Genomic DNA, 24,363 nt, shown 5'->3' with positions numbered 1-24,363 from the left:
TTGTTGCACTGTATGCTAACTTGGATGTAAATTTTTAAAATTAAATTAAATTAGAAAAAAAAAAGATCAAATGCTCCACTGTCTGAGCCAGCCAGGTGCCCCTCCTTAGTGTAAATATTTTTCTGTCTGGAAAACATGTAATAACCCAGACATCCAAGGCTTCGCCAAAATGTATGACTGTGACCCTGTGACATTTATGCCCAGCCTGTTTCTTAGGTCTTCTTGTTCTCGTAGGACCTCATCTCCCTCTCAAAAATTCTCCCCATTTGTTTCAAGCAACCTCCACAATGGTTATATTTCACATATGCTCATAAATAATTATGTCTGTGCCCTTCCACTCTTGTGTAACCCTGTGACTACAAACCACAAGAGAGGTACCTTCCCCTGTCAAAGAGCTTTTTTTGAGGATGCTTCTCTGCTGGGCATTGCTGCCCTCGACCTGCTATATGCCAAGGCTGTGTTTCCTGGTGGGGGTTGGGGAAAGGGAGCATAGTCTCTCTGATTCTGTATGCATTTGGTCACCTAGACAAAAGGTGGCTCTGTGGAGTTCAGAGCCTCCTGCAGTCTTTCATAAACATACTTCCTTTGGCCTTTTGCCCTACTACTGCTCTCAGAGGAACTTGAACTCATCCATCAGTACAGACACATACTGATGAGAAATGGGAAACAAGAAAAATGGCATAGCATTCCCATCACTTTCCCCGATTTTCTCTTGTCTTTATTCCACAGCTGCATCTATGCCTTTCTATCTCCTCTCAACAGCAATTAAAACAAAACAAAACCAAAAAAAACCCAAACCAAAACAAACAAAAAGGAAACAAAGGCAGAAAAAACCCCAAGCCCTGCCCCGCAAAAGGTACATACACTCTGAAGATAGATACTTGGATGCTTACTTATACTTAAGACAACCCAGTTCTTAGCTGTCCAGGAAGGTACCCTGGTACAATTTTTAAAAACACTTTTAATTATTAAATCCTATTAAAGTCTGCACAAAATGTCAATCAGTTGTTATTTGGGTATGCTAAGTGTTCCAGATGTGTACTAGTTTTATATCTAGGACAATATCGCAACACATTATTTCTGCAATCCTATAGGCTGAGTCCCAGGAAAAGAGGTAAGCTCTTTCTGTTGGAGACCAGTTTATTTTTGCTTTCAATTTTCAAACGAATAAGAAAAATACATTTGAAATTCATGCCGAGGGCCTAGGGTTAAAAGTTATAGTCTGCCTTTTTTGGTCTAGAAGAACGATGAGACAGCATGAACTCTGAAGTCTGAAATGCCTGAATTCCAACCTCACTTACATATTCTTGGTCATGATGCTTTATGGATTTCAGTTTACCCCTTTGAAAATTGGAGATACTTCCCAGTATCCATGTCAGGGTTAAATGAAATAATGTAAAGTGCCTGGTACCTAGAGGTTCAACAGTTGTTACTTCCTCCTACACAGTGCCTTTTCTTCCAGAGTTGTCTCAGACTTCAGTGAATCATAGCTATATGGGATTTCAGAGCTGGGAAGAAATAGATCTCAATTTTCATTGCCATGACGACAGAATCAGAGCAGTGAAAAATTTCCTCCCTAAACAGGAGCAACTGTTAACAAAGTAGCACCTTTTTAATTGGTGGCAAATACGTGATTTTGTTCCTTCTCTTTCCCCCTCTGCTTCAACTAGTTTGCCTAATCCTATTTGTTTACTCTGAGTGGACCAAAAGGAGAAGTTAGCGACTGATATTCTACTTACTGTGAAAATATTAACAATGATATCTAGTGCTTACATATCACCTGCCTTCTAATTGCTACCTGCAGAATATCATGGAAGGTACCTGGGATTTTATTATAATCTAAAATTAGATCTTTTTGTAATCAACAGCTGTATTTGTCAGATGCCTGTAAGCTATACTTATGTATTATTCATAAAATCTCAAAAAGTTACAGTGGCCATTCAGTCTTTCTTTCACTCTCCGAATAGAATCATTTCCAAAAGGAATTTTTCCCCTTTTCGTTTTGACATGCCTAAAGTTGACTCAATTAATTCCCGTGGTAATATATTTCACTCGTTCATAGTTTGTGTGGTCTTAATAACCAACCCTACCTAGTAAAACTTAAACCTCTCCTCTCTCTTACCAAAGATATGGAAAATAGCTAATCATTGTTATTAATATAGTTTTGTTTGCTCTAAGAAAGATCCCGAGTTATGATCCTTTCTTTATGACAGTTAACTTTTTGTCACGTGATAGAGTACAAAGTTATTTTAAAACAATGTGTTCCATTAAAACATACTTTTAGGGGCGCCTGGGTGGCTCAGTCGGTTGGGCGTCCGACTTCGGCTCAGGTCACGATCTCACGGTCCCTGGGTTCGTGCCCCGCGTCGGGCTCTGGGCTGATGGCTCCGAGCCTGGAGCCTGCTTCTGGTTCATTGTCTCCCTCTCTCTCTGCCCCTCCCCCGTTCATGCTCTGTCTCTCTCTCTCTGTCTCAAAAATAAATAAACGTTAAAAAAAAATTTAATAATGTTGAGCATCTTTAAAAAAACAAAACAAAACAAAACATACTTTTAGGGGCACCTGGATGGCTCTGTTGGTTAAGCATCTGACCTCGGCTCAGGTCATGATCTCACAGTTCGTGAGTTCGAGCCCCACGTCTGGCTCTGTGCTGACAGCTAAGAGCCTGGAGCCTGCTTCGGATTCTGTGTTTCCCTCGCTCTCTGCCCCTACCCTGTTCACGCTCTGTCTCTCTGTGTCTCTCAAAAATGCATAAACATTAAAAATAAATAAATAAAAAACATACTTAAAAAGTTGTTTTGAAAAGCTGATTCCTTAAAAGCAGTGTGGCAGGGGCACCTGGGTGGATCAGTCAAACATTGACTATAGATTTCAGTTTAGGTCATGATCCCAGGGTCGTGAGATGGAGCCCCATGTCAGACTCTGCCCTGAGCATGGAAACTCCTTGGGATTCTCTCTCTCTCTCCCTCTGCCTCTCTCCTCACTCACGCTCTCTCTCTCTCTCTCAAAAAAAAAAAAAAAAAAAAGGCAGTGTGTCAGAGATCTGTAACAAAGGTCAGGCTTCAAAGACCAGTAAAGAAGTCCTTTAATGAAAAATGTTTTTTATTGAGTTATAATTGACATATAATATATTAATTTCAGGGGTATAACATAGTGACTTGACATTTCTATATATTGCAAAATGATTACCACAACAAGGTTAAATATTGTCTGTCACCATACAATGTTAATACAATATTATTGACTATATCCCCCATGCTGTACATTATATTCCCATGACATATTTATTTTATAACTGGACATTGGTTTTTCTTGATCCCCTTCACCCTTTCCCACCTGCAGCCCCCTAAGTCTTTCTCTCTGTCAACCACCAATCTATTCTCTGTATGAGTCTGGGGGGTTTTTGTTGTTTTACTTGTTTTGTTTTTAAAATTCCACATATAAATAAAATCATGAAATATTTGTCTTTCTCTACCTGACTTATTTCACTTAGAATAATACCCTCAAGGTCTGTCCATATTGTTGCAAGTGGCAAGATTTCATTCCTTTTAATGGCTGAATAGTATTCCATTATATATAAATTATATATTATCCATACACATACATACACACCCACACACCCCCCACACACATCTTCCTTACCTATTCATCCATTGATGAACACTTAGGTTGTTTCCATATCTTGGCTATTGTAAATAATGCTGCTATGAAAAGATCTTTTCAGGATAGTGTTTTTGTTTTCTTTGGATAAATAACCAGTAGTGGAATTCTGTGATCATATGGTAGTTCTATTTTTAATTTTGTTGAAGAACTTCCATACTATTTTCTATAGTAGCTGCACCAATTTACATTCCCATCAACAATACACAAGGTTCACTTTTTTCCATATCCTCACTAACATTTGTTATTTCTTGTCTTTTTGATAAATAATAGCCACTTTAACAGCTAAAGATGTTATTTCATTGTGGTTTTTGTTTGCTTTTCCCTGAAGATTAGTGATGTTGAGCATCATTTTATGTGCCTGTTGGCCATCTATATGTCTTCTTTGGAAAACTGTTAAGATCTTCTGCCCATTTTTTAATGGAATTGTTTATTTTTTGTCATTGAGTTGTATAAGTTCTTTATGTACTTTGGATATTAAGCTTTCATCAGATATATAATTTGTAAATATCTTCTCTCATTCAGTACATTGACTTTTTGCTTTGTTTATGGTTTCTTTCACTTTTCAGCGCTTTTTAGTTTGGTATATTTGTTTGTTTATTTTTACTTTTGTTTTCCTTCCCTTTGGAGTCAGATCCAAAGGAATATCGCTAAGACTGATGTCAAAGAGCTTACTGCTTATGTTTTCTTCTAAGAGTTTTATGGCTTCAAGCCTTACATTTAAGGCTTTAATCCACTTTTTAAAATATTTATTTATTTTTTGGAGAGCACAAGCAGGGAAGAGGCAGAGAGAGAGGGACAGAGGATCTGAAGTGGTCTCTGCACGGACAGGCTGACAGCAGCGAGGCTGATGTGGGGCTTGAACTCATGAACCATGAGATCATGACCTGAGCCAAAGTTGGACGCTCAACTGACTGAGCCACCCAGCCTTTGAGTTAATTTTTGTATATGGTATGAGATAGTGTCCAATTTTATTCTTTTACATGTAGCTGTCCAGTTTTCCTAGCACCATTTATCAAAGAGACTGTCCTTTCCCCATTGTGTGTTCTTGCCTCTTTTGTCAAAAATTAATTGACCACATATGGGTTTATTTCTCTCCTTTCAGTTCCATTAATCTATGTGTCTGTTTTTGTTCCAATACCATACTGTTTTGATTACTAATGTTTTGTGGTACAGTTTGAAATGAAGGAGTGTGGTACTTCTGGCTTTGTTCTTTCTCAAGATTGTCTTGGCTATTCTGTATTTTTTGTGGTTCCATATAAATTTTAAAATTATTTGTCCTAGTTCTTTGAAAATGCCACTGGAATTTTGATACGGATTGCACTGGATCTTTAGATTATTTGGGATAGTATGGATATTTTAAAAATAATAATTCTTCCAATACATGAGCATGGAATATCTTTCCATTGATATGTGTCACCTTCTATTTCTTTCATTAATTTCTTATAGTTTTCAGAGTACAGGTCTTTCACCTCCCTGGTTAAATTTATTTCTAGATATTTTATTCTTTTTGATTGCAATTGTGAATGGGATTGTTTTTATTTGAAAATTAATTTCTTAATTTGAAATTTTCTTATTTGAGAAAAGAGCTAAATGACATAGAAACATGTTGTCAGTAAAATTATTTCTGTCTCATTGATAAAGGATTAGCACACATATGGAAGTCATGCTTCTTGCATGCAGATACGAAATGGAAGAATTCTCTGAGCTTTTGATAAGGTTTTTGGGACAGAAAATAATTTTTCTCATGTGCAATTATAGAGAGGAATGAATTAGATAAGAAAGAAGCTAAAAGTGCTAAGAATGGAACTTTAAGCAGAGATTGTTAGCTGCTCACCCAATATCCATTCTCTCATTTTTCTTTAGTAAGGGAAGCCCAGTTTTCTTGGGGGCAATATTGTATTCAGGTTAACAAATATTACATTTCCATGCCTCCCTTATAAGTAGAAGTGGACAAGTAATACAGTTCAGTTCAATGATGTACAAAGGTAGTTTAAGGTTAGAACTTCTGGGAATATTTCTTAAATGTGAGTAACCCATGGTTAGTATGCCTTTGCTGCTCTATGGACTGTTTCTTTTTTTTCCCCCCACTGAAACATGAAATGCATAATGGATGTGGGTCTATTTATAGATACCTCAACTCAGACCTCATTCTTATAATAGTTCCTTTGATGAAGTCATTGTTGCTTTAGATTGGCTGCTTGTTAGAATTGCCTGAGGATATTCTAAAAACTAAGTGTTGGCGCTTCTACTCATAGGTATGTTGTAGTAGATAGTGGCAGGCCAGGGTTTCTGTTGCAAGAGTCTAGTGCAAAAGTCATATAAATTACAAATATATTTCTAAAGGTATCAGAGAGCTGTAAAAGCAAGTTTATGATACTAAGTTTCCAGAGAGGGAAGAACTATTCTCCTTGTAGGTGGATGATCAATAGCCACTTCTCTTCCTGAGGTCATTTGCCAGCTCTGGTGTGGCCTAGGCAGAAGACTCTGCTAATAGAGAAATGTATAAAGCTTTTAGTGGTCAGGCAGGGCAGGAGTGAAAAAAAGGAAACCTGAAGCACATTAAATGCACATCTGGTTTTTCTCACAGGACATTAGCCAAATTTTGGTTCTGCACAGGTAGCTGAGGAGCTAAGCTGAAAGCTTCTGAAAGGCAGAGTGAAATCTTCTGTAGTCTCATGAAACTTAGGCAACAAAGACTTGCCAAAGGTGGGGATATGCCTCAAATGCACAGCTGGTTTCCCTTCAAGACATTTGCTAGATTTTACAATGTAGGGTCAGGAGACTGAAGAGCTGGGCTGAGAACTTTGGAAAAGTAGAGCTGGATCTTCCACAGTTTGTCTGAAGAGTTGGAAACTCATCAGGTACTCAATAAACAGTTCAGGAAAGGCTGAGGAAAAGAGAAGAACCAGAGACAGACCTGAGTTTTATTAAAACTGAAACTAGTCCCAACCCAGTCAGTACTTGGTTGGATTGAGGTAATCACTCTCTCTTCCTATATACTAGTAAAGGACAGAAAAACCCTTTTTGGTGAAGAATAACATTATTTGGAGCATTTGTGTTTCTTTAAATACACAGAACTTGGCATACCATAAAAAAAAAACTGCTAGGCATATAATGAAGCAAGACAAATAGGGCCTATAATTAAGATTAAAAGAAGACAGTTGAGTAGGGCCACATTGAAGTTTGCAGACAAAGAATTGTAATAACTGTGATTAATATGTTTAAGAAAATAAAGGAAAACATGGCCAAAGTGATGAAATGATGGAAAATCTCACTAGATATTTGTTATATATAAAAATTAAAATGGACATATATAAGTAAAAAAAATACAGTATCTGAAATTAATAACTCAATAAATAGATTTTGTGATATTAGACACAGCTGAACACAGGCTTAGTAAACTGGAAGACAATTCAAGAGAAAATATCCAAGTTGAAGCACAGAGAGACACAAGAATGGAGAGAACAAAACAGTGTAAAAAATGTGTATTGTAATTTAGCTCTCTGAAAACAGAAAGTCTTGATTTGTAATGGTATAACTTACTACCATGATATAAATGCTGTCACCATGGCTGATTTCAAGCAACTATTATCACAATAGTCATATCACAAAATACCTGAATATTTAAAAATTGACTTTGCAAGCTGGTAAAAGCTAGTTGTACTGCACTCTTCATATGAATTACACTCAGAAGCTCTAAAATATGTTAGGAACACAGAAAAAGAATAGAATGGGATAGAAGCAACCTTTGAAAAGATTATAGCTGAGAATATCCAAAGCTTTTAAGGTAAATCAAGCCATGGATTAAAGAACTCAGCCCACTACAAGCATGATAAATACAAAGAATACTACACAAAGAATACTGCACCTCACTGTAAGACTGTTGCAAACGAAGGTGTAATAGGCTGGATAGTGATGCCCAAAGTGATCTATCCATGTCATAACTCTCAAAACCTCTGAGTGTTGTCTTGTTTGGAAAAAGGGTTTCACAGATGTAATTAAATTAGGATTTTGGAATGAGCACATTATCCTGGATTATTTAATTCTGGTGGACCCTAACTATTATCTTGTTATTTTTTCACCATTGTAACAAAAAGGTAAATACCAATTACTTGCATCAGTCATTAAAAAGATGGTATTACTATGCTGGTGCCTGGGTGGCTCAGATGGTTAAATGTCCGACTTCGGCTCAGGTCATGATCTCATGGTTCTTGAGTTCAAGCCCCATATTGGGCTCTCTGCTGTCAGTACAGAGCCTGCTTCAGATCCTCTGTCCTCCTCTCTCTCTCCCCCTCCCCTTCTTGGGCGTGTGTGCTCTTCTGTCTCTCAAAAATAAATAAACAGTAAAAAAAATTTTTAAGATGATATTACTATGGATTTTATAGACATCAAATATACATTAAGAGACTATTATGAATTTGGAGCCAATAAATTTGGATAAAATGGATAGATTTTTGAAAAATAACAACTAACCAAAGCTGCCAGAGAATATATAGAAAACCTGAATAGTGTGACATTAATTAAAAAGATTGCCCATGAAGAAACAACTTTACATAGTGAAAACCCAGGTTTGATGGATACACAAGTAAATTCTCACAAACATTTATGTAAGAAACAAAACAAGTATTTCACAAATTCTGTTTTAAAATAGAGACAGAGGAGTACCTTCCTACTTTATATGAGGCCAGTATAAACTTTATTCTAAAACTAAAAGGATATTGCAAGAAAATTATCAGTCTTTCTCATGAATGTAGATGCAAAAATTCTTAAAAAGCACTTTAAAAAATCCAGCTGTATGTAAAAAGGATAAAAGCAAATGGCCAGTGGAATTTATTTCACAGACACAATTAATTGTCGCTTAGTAACCACAACTCAGTTAAGGTAACTCACACATTATTAAGAAAAAAAAGAAAGGTCATGCTCATTGCAACAAATATAAAGAAAGCATTTCAGAAATTTTAAGAGATTAATGATTTTTAAAAATCTTGGCAAACATGGAATAAAATAGAATTTCTTAACTTGATAAATATATTTATTAAAAAACCTATATGAGGCATCATATTAAATGATGAAATATTCACAATTCTTCCTCTGATACTGGATGTGAGACAAGGAGGCCTACTACCAACACTTCCATTCAACATTTTCTGGAGGTCTTAGGCAGTGCGATAGGGTAAGAGAAAAGAAGCAAATAAGGATTAAAAAGGAAGAAATAAACTTATTATTTTTAGATGATGTAATTAGGTATATAGACCATTCAAAAAAATTTAGAATCAATAAGTGAATTTTGTAAGATTGTTGGAAATAAGATACACAACAGTTAAATTTTTTTCTATGTGCCAGGAAGAGACAAGTAGAAAATGAAATTTGAAAAATGATACCATTTACAAAAGCATCAAAGGATTGAAGTCAACCAAATTTAGGAATAAATTTAAGTGGGAATAAATTTAACCAAAAATGTGCATACTAAATATGATCGTGAGAAATGAAAGAACCCTAACTGAATTGCTTGATCTGGCATATTCTTGGATTTGAAGAATGAATATTATGTAAAGATACCAATTTTCCTAAATTAATCTATAGTTTCAACATAATCCCAATCAAAATCCCAGGAGATTTTATTGGGGAAATTTAGGTCCTGGTTCTAAACTTCACTTGGAAGTGCAAAGGACCAAAAATAGCCAAGGCAGTCTTAAGAAACACAAAGCTGGAGGATGTATACTGCCAGATACCAAGACTACTATATATCTATAGTAATTAAGGTAGTGTAGTATTGGATAAATTTCTGCATTTTCCACTAAACTGGAGGTTTCATAAGAGCAAAGACCTCTACTTAATGTATCACCAGTGCCTTAACAGGGCCTGGGATATGTAAATACAGTAAAACCACATTATACTACCCCTCAAAAGTAATTAGAATTAACATATAATAAAACCGGCAATTAATTCTTGTCCTATGTTTAGTTCTTTTGCATATTGGGAGTGTGGGGATGGGGTGGAGGCTAAAGGGCTTACTGTCTAAGGGAGGATATGGTGGGGTGATGTTAGAAGGTTAAATGGCAGGCAGATATGGCAGGCAGATATGTCCCAGGAAGCATAGGGAATGTATATTATGTATATTGTGGTTGAGTATTCTTATATCAAGCTAATGAAACAAGTGCCAACTCACTATTACTGGGATCACTGATGCTGCTGTGGAGTACCGGTAACACAGGACTCAACTCCTAAACAGTTCCATCAAAAGCCAAGCTGTATTATGAAGTGCCACCAGGTGGCGCTAAACCACAGCTAAGACAGGAATAGATCTGGATCCAGCGATAGGACCTCTGGAATTCCTGACCAGCTAGACACTTTATTAGCCCAGTCATTTTACTAACCTTATAATAATTCAAGCATGCATTTTACATGATCTAATTGCTTCATTGCCACTTAACACATCATATGGTCATTTTTCTGTACTTGTTGAATTGATGAAGGACTGCATGAGACCTCATTAAAGGTGGAAGGACAGGGTAGGTAGGGTAGGCTGTGAGGCAAAGGTGTCTGTTGAAGTAGCAAAGCAGTGAAGTCTCTCATTTCAAAGATCTATTCAGAGGGCTTTTCAGTTTGTTCTGAGAATTAAATGAATTCAAATATTTACTTATGACTGCAAAATACAATGCAATGAAAAGTTTTTGGTGGTATATCAAGTCCACAAAATGGATATTTTATTACCATGAAGGTAGGCTTTCAAATATAAAACCAATATTATAATAATAATGGTAATAATAACAGCAGCTAACATTACTGGCCAGGCCGATTATCTGTGAAAGGTTGTAATGGGCATTTTCATTTATGCAGTAAAACCTTGAATTATGAGTAACTTGTTCTGTGAGTGTTCTGCAAGATGAGCAAACATTTCTAACAAATTCTAACTTGATAGATGAATGATGTATTACAATATGAGTAGTACGTGATGCCAAATGTCACATGACCACAACTGAGCCAATGGTTCTTGAAACTTGCTTTGATATATGAGTACTTTGGATTACAAGCATGTTTCTGGAATGAATTACGCTCTCAAACCAAGGTTTTATTGTATTCCCTCACTGAATTCTTATAACAACTTGTGAGGTAAGAATTATATCCCATTTTTATAAAGTTTATAGTTGAGGTCTAAACAGGTTAAGTGACTTTACAAAAGCCATTTAAAAATATATATAGCATTGAGCAAATCTTTTATCATTGAGAACTTCAAATACAAAAGCTGTGTTTTGTATTTGCCTTATTTGTTACTAGATTTCATGAAAAATACATTGTAGAGACCTTCCAAAATATCTAGGACAAGAAGAAATGTACTATTCCATAGTTTTGATGTGTAATTTGGAAAGAGCAGGCTATTAAAAAGCTATAATAGAATCTTGGTAAGAACCATATAGACAGGCATATAAAACCTATGTAAGGGTAGGTCTCTTAGCCTAGGTTTCCCTGCAAGCTTATCCTGAGACAAAAGTTTATGTAGAGTTAGTTTATTTAGGAAGTAATTTCAGGGAGCAGGGTTAATTGGTGAAGGATTGAAAAAGAGAGGGAGGAAAAGCTGATCAAGGATGTATTCATTTGTTGGTTACTGTTGGTTACTATTGGTCATGCCAGGGCTTTCTGAGGAGCTTGAGGAACTAAGAACTGCCCCTCCTCCACTCCCCTGGAGAATGCAAGGCAGTAGGTTGATCCATTGGCTCCCATCCCACACTGGTTAAGACTGGCCCCATCAGTGTTGACATCCCTGAGCTTCTAGGTTACACATGTTGGTCCCACCAGATTCCTGCCCGTGTCCCAGGCAGCATTGTCCTGAGCAGGGAGAGATACTTGCTGTAGGCCACAATGAAGCAAGTTAATGTCAGGTTATACCTGTGAGAAGTTGATCTGAACCTGCAGCAGAAGCCGGAACAAGAGGTGGGGCTGAGAAGATCTGAAATACACAAGAAGGGTCTCATACTCTTCCTTTAGGAATATAGGGTATTAGTGTGTGGATTTTGGTAATGATTAGATATATGTGGATTTTCTAAAATAATTTTAAAGCTGTGAACTGACTTATTGGAATTAAATATCTTTTAGGCCATCTAATATTTTCTTCGTTGTGTTACCATAGAAACACAGCATGGCTCACTGTTTTTAATTTGAGTTCCAATTTTTATGAGTTATTACTGATTTTATTATTAATAGCACATAAAATCAAGGTATTATTTAATATTTTAAGCTCACTAACTATAACATTTTATATTAATTTTTAAGGGGTGGTGGTATGCATTGAATTGCATAAGTGTCTTTTAAGAAAGAGTGTTCATTAACAACAGATTCAGAAGGCAGGCTAAAATCTGAACAAACAATTCTTTAGTATTAAAAAGTAGCAGAAATAGTACCAATTCCAAATTGCCAGTCAGGTTGCTATTCAAATAGAGGTATTAGGATATAGTGGAAAGAATACTGCCCTTACAGTTAGAAAGGTTGGGTTTTACTCTTTGGGTTTTATTACTTAAGAATTCTATGTTTTTGATGAAGCAGTTTAAAGTTTCTCTAAATCTTGGTTTTATTCATCTGGAAAAATGAGGGGAAAACCACCTATCTCACAGAATTGTTGTCAGGATTTAAATGAGACTATGTTTATTAAAGCATATAGCATGGTGCCTGGCACATAGCAAGTATGCAGAAATATGGACTGAATTTAAACCGGAAATGTACACGCAACACTGACTCTGATCCACATGCTGATCATATATGTTACCAGACTGGAGGCCATCTTTTGACCATTTCTAGTTCTCTTCATAGCTTGTTTCTTCCTATTTTTTGACCACTAGCTGAGATGTTACTGCTTTAGGAAGATAATTTCTGGCTCTAATCAAGTAGGACCTTTCTCACCTCTTTGGAAGTATAAGTTCATGAATATCTCTAACCTCCCTCTAGAGAGACAAGACCTTCAGAACACTTTAACTCTAAAGACAGTGTTCTTGGTGGCAGGCAACAGAAATTGATGATGGTTAATTAAAGCAGGAAAGGTCCAGGAGCAGAAAGCTCCTAGAAAAAACGGGAAGTCTAAAGGGTCAGAAAACAAGCAGAAACCAAAGAAGGCTAGGTTGCTGAAATTACACTATAGGAATAGTCCAGTGACAACCATTGATGATGGCACAGGTACTGGATGCCACACCTGGCATCATTGCCACAAATGTCTTTGTTCAGTGGACAGTGGAGTGAGTTCTTTATCCCTTCCTTATTCGTATCCCTTATCCCTTTCTTATCCCCGAATTTTTGTGACACCTGCTCACGATTTATAGTCCAGAGATGAACTTCTCCTGTTGGCTCAACCTTGTATTATGTGAGCACACTATAGATGCTAGGAGGTCATTTTTGGAGTCTGCATTGGAAGGTAGACTTTGGTTCCCACTGAGAACAAAACTGGGGAATTCTCTGAACATTGGAAGAGAGTCTTAATGCTTAGCAGTCAAAAAATACTTAGCAATCAAAACAATTCCCCACAGTCTACTCCTTTGAATGCCCAACATCTACCAATACTTTCCCCCCTTGTATTTATATTAAAAAATACATAATGCATGTACCTTCTCACAACTGTTAAATCGCTCAATTCCACATTAGGAGACAATTGCAAACTCTTGTTATTATTTATGGTTCCATACTTAAGTCCAGTGGTGATATCCGTTCTTCTTTTTGGGTTGTTCTTCTGTCTTGATATTCCTCTGTCTGTGGACTGACTATAAAATTATCTGCTGCTATCACACCCTAAATAAAACAAGAAGAGGAAAGAAACAGAAAGTTAGTTAATAGTGTAAATATGTAAATGACAGAGCAAGGAACAAGATAGAGACAGAGGCTACAGACATTATTTCTGAAACAAATTATTAGGCCATACCTATTTCAACTCTGCATCTTTAAGAGATAGCATTCTTTTAGCACATTCTTAGAAAGCACTTGAGTTTCAGTGCAGAACTTGAGTCCAGAATTTGGAGATTTAAGTATGTTATTTTCTTTATTTAAGCAATGTGGTAACGTTACAAGTATTCAGCTACCCCACAGTTCATCACGCTGGTTTTACTGTTCTCTGAGAGTGGCACCCAGGTTTCTCAAAGCTTTGCCTCCAGTGTGCACTTAATGAAATGATCGTATGATTTTTTTCTTAATCTTTTAACATAGCAAATAACATTAATTTTCACATGTTAAACCGATCTTACATTCCCAAAATAAATTCAATTGGTGTGATGAATTACTCTTTTTATATATCACTGAACTTGATTTGCTAATATTCATTTGCATGATATAAATCTCTACATGATGAAAATTAACCTATCTTCCTTTCTTGCATTATCTTTGTCCATATTTGGTAATCAATATAATGCTAGCACCACAAAATGAGTTGAAGAGGATTTCCTTTTCTTTCTGTATTGTTGAATAGTTTGTAAAAGATTGGAGTTTTTTGTTCCCTGAACATTTGGTGAAACTTGCTGATAAAATTGTCTGGATCTATAGTTTTATTTATAGGAAGATTTTACACTATTGATTTAATTACCTTAATTATATGGGATTACTCATATTTTCTGTTTATTTTTGAGCAAGTATTGGTAAGTCATATTTCTCTAGGAATTTGTCCCTTTCTTGTAAGTTTTCAAATTTATTAGCATAAAATTGTTCATTATTCTCCCACTCTTTTTAATCTCCATAGCATCTTTGGTGATGTCTCCTTCTTAAATTACGCTATTATTTGATAATTAAAATATGATATTATTTCTCTCTCATTTTAAATTTTGCTTAGCCTCACCAGTGTTATTAATTTATTAAACTTTTCAAGGTACCAACTCTTGGCTGTGTTGATCTCCATATTATATGTTTTGTTTAATATTTCATTAATTTTGCCTCTTTATTAGCTTCTTCCTTCTACTCTCCTTGGACCTATTTTATTTTCTTTGTCAGACTTCATAAACTTTATCATAATTCATTTGTGTTTAAGCTTTCATCTTTTCTAACATACACATTTGAAGCCTTAAAGTTTTCCTCCAAGTATGCTAGTTGCTTTGCACAGGTTGTAATAGAAAATATTTTCATTACTGTTTTTTTCTAAATACTTTTTTAGTTTTTTTATGATATCCTCTTTGATTTTGAATTATTTAAAAGTGACTTTCTTAATATTTAAGTGTATGAGTATATATGTATTCATACTGTTATTGATATTTAGCTTAGTAACATTATGGTCAGAGAATGTGTTCTGATTAATTCCAGTCCTGTGAAGTTTCTTGAGACTTGTTTCATTCACTGATTCATTTTTTTTAAATGTTTATTCAGTGTCTACTATGTGCCAAGCAGTGTTGAAGACACTGAGAATTCAACAATGAATAAAACGGATCAAAATCCCTATTCTTGTTGGTCTTATTGGGTGTGTCTGAAAATAAATGATTATTGTATAAAATATAGAGTATGTTAGTGATGTAATGCTAAGAAAAAAATACAATAGGGAGAGGGATTTTAAAATATCTTTTCAAGTTTTATATTTTAGATAAGATGGTCAGCAAAGGCCTCACTTCAGGTGACATGTGAGAAAGACCCACAGGAAGTGAAAGGATAACTATGCAAGATCTAGGGAAACAACAATTTAGTAGGTCCCGAGGCAAATGAGGCAAATGTGTTTCTATTTGTTTAAGGAAAATTGAGGAGGTCATTGTAGTGAGAGCTGAGTGAATGGGAAGAAACTAGAAGAAGCAATTAGAGAGATAAGGAGGGACTAGATTAAGTTGGGACTTCTTAAGCAGAATAGTGCCCTCTCCACTCCCCATCTCAAGATATCCACTTACTCCCTGGAACCTAAGAATATGTTCCCTCACTTGGAAAAGGGAATTAAGATTGTAAATGGAATTAAGGCTGCCCTTCAACTGACTTGGAGATTAGGAGATTATCTTGGATTAACAAGTGGGCCCACTGTTATCACAAGGATCCTTAAATGTGGAAGCAGGAGACAGAGTCAGAGAGACAGCAATGTGGAAAGGACTTGGCCTGATGTTGGTGGCTTTGAAAATGGAGGAAGGGGGCCATAAGCCAAGGAAAGTAGGTGACCTCTAGAAGCTGTAGAAGGAAAGGAAAAGGATTCTCCAGAAAGGAGCACAGCCCTGCAGCCATCTTGATTTTAGCCCAATGAGACCCATTTTGGACTTCTGACCTCAGAACTATAATAAATTTGTGTTGTTTTATACTACTAAGTTTACAGTAATCTGTTACAGCAGCAATATAAATCTGATACAAACCTTATAATTTATAATAAAGACTTCTACTTTCACTGTGAGTGAGTCAGAAAGTCACTGGGCAGAGCAGTAATCTGATCTGATTTAATAGGAACACTCTGGATGCTGTGTTGAGAATACACTGTTGAAGGAATTCCTTCCTTCATCTAGCTTTCAGCCTGACTCCCATATTTTACTGAGATCTCATCAATTCATTTAAGATTAAAAAAATAATAATTTCTCTTTTCTTTTCTAAGTCAAGGTCTCTAGTCTGTTTTGTTGCCAGAAATAGAAGTCTGAACTGCACTTTACATTAAACTATGGAAAACTCAGAATTTGAACCAACTGAAATAAGTGATTGTCAATACTACAATATATAAATCAAGTGAGAGGTTGAAGGAGATTAGTTTAGATTACTGAATACTGGTAAAGAGACTTTGAAGAATATTTGAAAATTATTTTCCTTACACTATAAGAAAGAGAATACAAAAAAGTGTGAGGTGACATAAAATGTTTCTTACGCTATTGCCCTTTTCAAATCCTAAAAAATGTATTGGCGCCATTTTCAATTTGCTGTTAGAATGAATTCAGTAGCATTTTGTCACAATGGGCCCCGCTTCAGAGAGTAACTTTGCCTGAAAATAAATGTGTTCATAACAGAAGGATTTCAAGGAAAAGAGCCAACTTTTCCCCAAATGGATGAAGATGTGAAACTTTGCTTCAGCAATATTCACAGTGGTAATAGGGATTAGGCTACGGTGAGGGGGATGGAAATGCTGTTTACCTTTGTGTGACTCCTATCTAGCACAGCTATCCTAGAGAAGTGGGCAGAAACTAATGTAAGAAACGTATCAGAAAGACTAAGCTGTCAATATATCTAGGTTGTAAATTGATCCAAAATTTGTGATGGAGATTTTGAAATAATAAATCTTTCAAATATTAAATGGTTTATTTGTATTTAACATAGAATAAACACTTATTGGCTTGTTAATTATTCTAACAATTCCATTATTATCTTTTCCACTCTTTATTATTATCTCAGAGCCTTAATTGTCTTTTCACAAAAGGGGAAGGGGGAAGAATTCCTTTCAAATTTTACTTCTAAAAGGACCAAGCTCTACTCTAGATTATACATGGTCCTAGGCAACCTCGTTTAAATAGTTACAGGATGAATTACTGGCTCAAACAAGGATCAAAAGGTATTTTCGACCTTTAAGAATGATATTCTTGGGATGCCCAAGTGGCTCAGTCAGTTAAGCATCAACTCTTGATTTCGGCTCAGGTCATGATCTCCTGGTTCCTGGGATTGAGTCCTAAATCGGGGTCCAGGCTGATAGCACGGGAGCCTGTTTGGGATTGTCTCTCCCCCTCTCTCTCTGCCCACCTCCCCCAATAAAGAAATAAACTTTACTTAAAAAAATGAATGATATTCTTATAAAACATTCCATAGACATTCTCAAAAACTTAAATGCAATTAATCTTTAATTATATACATAAATGGAGAGGGATAGGTGCTATTAATAATTTAAAAGTAGCTAATTAAAAACAGTTTATACTTGGCTTTGGAAAGCCTTATAATGCCCTCCATCGTTTTTCTTTCTTAATTGTTTTTCTCTTAAGCTAATATTAAAACTAATTTTCCATTCTTGAATGCAGAGTAACATTGTAGAAAGATCATCCAGCATTTTCATGGGTGGAGGATAGAAGCTGGTCTAGGATTACAATTTGAATTGGGATAATTCATATTTAGATATTTAGACGTTGACTATATTCTCATGTCATCAATGTTTTGAGCCCAAGATTATTATTACATTATGTAGCAGAAATTTTATGGGCTATTCCTATGGGAGTGGGTGGAAGTGGTAGGGGTGGGGTCTGATGTATGTTGGGGCAGCAACTGCAGTGTTCCCACAGACAGCTTTAAGACACTAACCTATGGTTTATATGAAATTCTTCGATGTTGGTCTATAAAGAGCTAAAAGAAAAACACTGGTGTGGTAGGAAACAACATAGGATGCATGTCAGAAGACCTTGGTTGCAGTTCTGCCTTGGTATGTGCAATCCCCAAAGCATCCCTTGATCTTTTTGAGACTCAGATGTGGAGAGGGGGCAATAATACCTGCCTTACATACCCCTGGGGTTGCTGTGAAGATCCAAGCAGATAACATATGCGAAAGCATTTTGAAGTTTATAAAGTATTATACAGATGTAAGATGTTGTCTGTTGCTTTAGCACTCAGAATACTTAAGAGATTTAAAGAAATCCTACTGTGGTCATAAAGCCGATTCGGATGAAAGTGTTGGTGAAACTCATCACCACTAGTAACAAACTTACTCAAAATACATGCCAGTGGTGTTAACTCTGTGAATTGAAAAGCACCTTTATTCCCCCCGTTTCCTGTGAGTGTCCTTTTTGAAGCCTCTGTGAACAGCCCTTAGAGTTTCTAGTACTGCCGATCTGCTTCCTTTGAGTCCACCATCTACCATCTGCACCCGAGCTTCTGGGCAGACAGACTGCTGTCTGAAATCGGATCATTCTCACTCCCCCTTCAGAAGCCACACTTCTTTTTCTATTAAAAGGGCTGCTCCACCTAACTGTAAGCACTCTGTTCTCTTAATAACTCACCAGCTCCTGTTGGGTGAGGTAGAAGTACACTATGGTGACATAGAGGCAGGAGAGCGAGCTCTCTTTCTCTGATTCATAACCTTGTGGATATATCCCATGTACAATTGTAAGTTTTTTAAAGGGTGGGGGTCATATCTTATACTTTCTATTTGACCTTTAACCCAGTGTCTTACACAAGGTAGGTATTTTGTAAATGCTTGCTGAATTGATGTGCTAAGAAATGTATCAGGTAATTTGCTTTATCAGGGCTTTTCATCTAGATTATTAGGTTATTTATTTAATTAAAAAACGAATATTCTATCTCTATATTTAAATCTGGGATTATAGTAAAGTGAAGACCTGTTCTGAGTAGCACCTGCCATTTGACAGCTTCCTTGTTTTTCTCTTTATGTTACTCTTATACCCTGTTTGGCATGGGGTTTGAATGTGGAAATGTGTGCAGGACAAGATAAGGAATTGGGTTGAATGTAGAAAAAAAATCTAGCTCTTGCTGTGTTGTTTAAAAGAATAAGAATGATCCTAGTGATGAAATCATAGTTGAAATCTAAAATTTCTGTTGTTAGTATCAAATAATCTGTACTGTCATATTATCATTTTCTTGCCATTAGAGATCTGGTAAGGGATTCTAACAAATTGGAGGTAGTGAGCAAAGTTTAAGCATCTTCAATTCATAATCAGAGTATATCTTTTCAGGGTATTGGTATTAAAGGTGATTGGCATTTCTTACTTTCCTTACTTAAAAACTATAGCATCAAAATTTTCAAAAAGGAAAAAAGTGCATCCATAATTCCACCATCTTGATACTGTTATTTTTACATGTATCTTCCAATCTTTGTCCAAATGTATAGATGTTTTACATATTTTCCTTTCTCCTGTGCATACTATTTTCATTCTGAGTTGCCATGTGAGGATTATATCTGCCAGATGGGGGCTCAAAATTTCCTAATGGCCCCAAGAATCCTAATCTATGTTGCTGTAGAAATTGACGGAATAGCCTGACATTCCCCAGGCAGGTATGTCCAAAGAATTTAGAAGTTTCCCATTAAGAGGCTGAAGCAGAAAGTGACTATGGAGCTGTTAAGACACCAGTGATACAATGGATAAGAAATGAAGATTAGTTTTTATAAGGAGAGAGGTAGGTAGGTATTTAAGTAAAATAATTTCAGATGCCAAGAATGTCTCTCTTCCCACCCAACCAAAACAAACAGGAAACAAAAAATAACCCAAAGTAACAACCACCATAATACAATCACCCTCTCACTAGTGAACAAATAGTTAAAGAAAACATTTAAAACTACAACTTAAAATTTGTTTGTTTGTTTATTTGAGAGAGCGCGTGCGCAAGTGGGGGAGGGGCAGAGAGAGAGATGGGGAGACACAGAATCCCAAGCAGGCTCCAGGCTCTGAAATGTCAGCACAGAGCCCTGTTCCGGGCTCCAAATCACAAACCGCCAGACGGTGACCTGAGCCAAAGTCAGACACTTAACCGACTCGGCCAGCCAGGGGCCCCTAAAACGGCAAATTTTAAATATTAGCAGTTGAGATAAGTTTTGCTGAAAGGGCAAGAGAAGATAGAATCGGGGAGCGAGGAGCATGAAGCCCTTATGCTCTTTTAAGGAATAAAGGGTAGTCAGGAAAAAAGAAAAAAAAGAAAAAAAAAAAGCTATGGAATAGAATTAACCTCATCAATTCTTAATTTTGCTGGAATTAGGTAGGTTCTTTCAGATTATGTAGGCTACAGAAGAAAGGAATGGACAGAAATCATCTGAAAAGTACAACAGAGAAGAATCTATCTGGATGAAGGTTGTGGAAAGTCCTTCCTAGAGGACTCTGGGGATCAAGACTGACACCCACTGTTTGGAGAGTGATTCAGGGCCGGGGTGGGCCTTGACAGAAGGCCAGGAGGGCGTTCTCCGGTGGGTCCCAAGCCGCGCTCGCCCCGGCGTGCGGGGGAGGGGGTGGCACCGCGCACAGGTGGCCCAGGCAGCGCCAGCTGCGCGCCGCGCTCGCTCCGCGGGTGGGCCGCCAGGCGTCGCGCTGGAGCCGCGGTTGCCTGGGAGACCGAGCCGGGCGAGTGGGCGGCGCGGAGCGGAGCCGGAGCCGGGCTGCTGCCCTACTAGCCCGGCGAGAGTTGGGGGGGAGTGGCTCCCCCGGCGGCGCGGCAGTGCCGGCGGGTCCTGGGGCAGCGCGAGATATCCGCGGCGCTGCGGGGCTAGGCCGGCGAGCCCGGGACGCGCCTGGTCGCAGCTCAGCGTCCGCGGAGCGGAAGGGCAGAGCTGCACTTGCCTGGTCTGAGCGTCTCACGGTCCCGGCCCCGCCGGGCGGACCCGGCTGCCCCAAGAGCGCGACGAGGAGTCGGGCGGGCGGCGGGCGCGCTCCCCGCGGCCCCGGGATGACTTCTCCGGGCTACCCTCTGGCGCCTCTCCTGCTTCTTTCCCTGCACGGTGAGTAGCCCGAGCCCTCCGCTCCCGGCGGGGCCAGCCTGGGCCGGTGGGCCCGGGGGGACCTGTGCCAGGTCCTGGGAGCCCAACTTTCCCAGGGGCCGTATTCGTTGCTATCGGCCGGGGCTCACGCGCCCACTCTCACGGCTGCTATCCCGCGGGTGCCCCCAGTCCTCACCGCGCGCGCGGCTCAGGTGTCCCAGATCCAAGAGGTGACTGCACCCGCTGCTCGTTTCCCTCTGATCGCGGACTTGCCTCTGACCCCGCCGTGCTCTTTTTAGGTAATCACTCCCTCACTTACTGGGTCCAGTGAGAAACAGTATTTCCGTTACCCGGCGGCTCCAGGAAAAATAGAGATGCCTTTAAAGTAATTCAGAAAACTTTAAACTGCAGCTTTACCATAACCTTTAACAAGCATACGCAGGTTTGGCTGAAAATGTGATCTTTGCTTTAAAAATAACTCTACAGCGTGCTACACTGTGTTCGAAAACAATAATTTTTTTGTACTCCAGCTTCTCCCCCAAAGCATTTAAATTGGCTTACTGAAATACATAAAAGGTAACAATATTAGAACAGAAAGACTAAACGTGTATTTAATTTTCTTAATGTTTTTTTTAAAGCTATTTACATTAAAATTTTCTACTCTAATCTTTCTTAACATTTTATTTTCGATGAATAGCCATCATATTTAAACTCTGATTTTCATCTTTGCCCTTTTCTTTTGTGAGTGCACTGCCTTGGAACCGTTTTCTGTCCCATTTAATTGAAGAGATGTATTGAGATTTATTCTGAAGGGTTTCATTTAAAGAGCAGGTTCAGTGATTTATGGAATATTGTGGTTAACCTTGTTTGTTTCTGGAGATATCAGTATGTTTCCCATAGTTTTGTGGCCTTATTTGAACTGATAATGTATGCATGGGTCTTGAAGGGATTTCATTTTAGTCGACTTAAATTGTTCAAATTTATTTAGTAGGGGAGAAAGGAATACAAAATTTTGAATACTTTTTTCATAGATGCCAGTGAAGGAAATCGTCAAAATTACAGATAACTTTCTTGGAGTTCAGTATATACATTTTTGGTGATGATGTGTAGACAATAATTAAGTGATGTGAATATGTGCTTCCAAATTAATTTTGTCTGGTTACCAGTTTGAAGGGGCCAATATTTTTCTGTCCTGCTTTTCAAGTGTGTAATAATTAGCGTAAATGAGCTTTTTATACAGTGTCTTAGACGTAACTGAAAATATAAATATTACTATAAGAGCAGATGAAATTTTGGTAAAAATAATCTGTTTTTAACCTTCATCTACTACAATAAATTATACTCCCTTTTTGTAAATCGCATTTGTGTGTAGTTTGTTTTTGAGTTATTAGGCAGTACTTTTAAAGAGTTGATGTAATTTGCAGAAGTAGCCTTACAAGGTCATCTGATTTGTTTCCTTTCCTTCAGAACTATTCCCAAGCTATCCTAGAATGTTTAAAGACTTCCAAGGACAGTTCAGCCTTCATGAGAATCTATTATGTACAGGCACTTTTCACCCTCAGAAATGAACAGTTGTGTTCATTTGTTCAACAAGTATTTGCAGAGCTACAACTCTGAATTTGGGTGTCTGATGGGGAGAGATGGTGGAAGACAGAGTACAAGAGTTTGTCTGCAGCCCTTAAGGAGTTTGCAGTTTTGCAACAGGCTGTAGGCATGCACAAATGGTTAATGATACAAGGAAAATATGAGTGCCATTTATCAGTGGCGCTATCAAGGAAGACTTCATAGAAAAGTTTACTTTTGATCTGGACTTTGAGTAGGATTTGAATTGGCTGAGATGAGAGCAGTCAGGTCTCCTTTCCTAGGGCAAAGGAGCAGCCTGGACCAAAGGATATGAAGTGGAAAGTTCAGGAGCATATTCTTGAAAGGCCAAGTGTCTAGCTGCTAGAGCAAGAGATGTGTGTAAAAGGAGAAAGGGCTAAAAAGATAGTAAAAGGATAGTAGAGAGCCTTGAATGCCGAATTTGGTTTTATTCAGTAGGCCATGGAAAGGCCACTGTCATTCAGTTTCTTGAAGATGGGGAGGGGAAGAGGGTGAACAGCTATTGTGTGCTTCCTTGCACTTAGCATAACAGTCTCCAGGAGAATACCATATCCTGACCTGACTGCCATTAAGTTCTTGAAGTCAAAGGCAGAGTTGTTTTGAATGAATTAGGGCCCATCCTTGGGACTTAGAATGAACAAAGTTGCTTCTGGATGCTAAATAGATAACCATTCTAGCATTGGCTACTACAAAGACATGATGCACTAAAGGTAGAAATACAGAGTCTCTTAAATTTTTGAAAGAAATGTCAAGAAATGTCAAGAAATTTCTGTTTTTATTTCTGTTTGAATTTCTAAGCATGTGTGCACGCACATGTGCGTGCACACACACACACAGACACACACACACACACCCTTCTCTTTAGGGCTGAGAACTGAATCACCTGGCTGTCTTTTCCCAGCAGTGTTATGATCTGGGCTCAGTCCCCACTTGTGTTTTTTTCCCTTTTGTAAATTGTGGTAAAATATATATAACAAAAAAAATGTATTATTTCAACCAGTTTTAAGTGTACAGTCCTGTGACATTAAATACATTCACAGTGTTCAAAAAAAAAAAAAGAATTTCTGTGGAGTATTCAGAGGGAATCTGAATAGAAAAGTTGACTTCTGTATAGTTCTACCAATAGGTTAGATTTATCTGAAGTTTTTTTTTTTTAATACTTGGGATTACTTGCAATAGCAGATAACTTTCCAGAATCTGAGAAAAATCTATAAAAATAAAGGATCATGTAAAATGAAATGAAAATGAAAAGAATTATGCTAAATATTAGCATTCTGAAAATTTTATTGTGAACTTCAATTTGTTAGCTGTAACTTTAATTGGGTAGCTGCTTTGGAAGGATTCACTTAAAAATTTTTTTTAATGTTTATTTTTGAGAGAGAGACTGAGTGCGAGTGGAAGAGGGACAGAGAGAAAGGGAGACAAAGAATCCAAAGCAGGCTCCAGGCTCTGAGCTGTCAGCACAGAGCCCGATGTGGGGCTTGAGCTCATGAACCACAAGATCATGACCTGAGATCATGCTTAACTGACTGAGCCATCCAGGCACACCAGAAGGATTCACTTTTTTGTAAAAAACCTGTAGTTTGGCCTACATGAAAGGTGACAGCCACTGGATGAAAATTTTAGAGAAATTAAGCTTAATACACTGTATATTCCATATGGACTACTCAGGAAGCAATTTAAACATAGAATCACGAAGTGCTTCTAAAATGTTCTGCTTAGAACTGTTGTCAGACTCAAGGTAATGATGCAGCGGGGGGAAAGACTTTTCCCCCCAGTAACAGTATGTGACACATTT

The 24,363-nt window shown here is 37.6% G+C and overlaps 1 protein-coding gene and 1 long non-coding RNA gene across 10 annotated transcripts in view; both read left to right on the top strand.

Moving 5' to 3' along the window:
- The window catches only part of IGSF11 (immunoglobulin superfamily member 11), a 194,492-nt gene that overhangs the window by 47,038 nt on the left and 123,091 nt on the right, over positions 1-24,363 (top strand). The window lies entirely within an intron of this gene.
- LOC122229891 lies at positions 1,528-15,058 on the top strand. The gene is made up of 2 exons (XR_006207169.1): positions 1,528-1,817; positions 14,987-15,058. It is a non-coding gene; the product is annotated as an uncharacterized LOC122229891 (long non-coding RNA).

The sequence above is a fragment of the Panthera leo genome, chromosome C2, assembly GCF_018350215.1.
Source record: "Panthera leo isolate Ple1 chromosome C2, P.leo_Ple1_pat1.1, whole genome shotgun sequence".
Lineage (NCBI taxonomy): Eukaryota > Metazoa > Chordata > Mammalia > Carnivora > Felidae > Panthera > Panthera leo.
The sequence above is the reverse complement of the archived record's forward strand: the minus strand, read 5'-3'. Positions and strand labels throughout refer to the sequence as shown.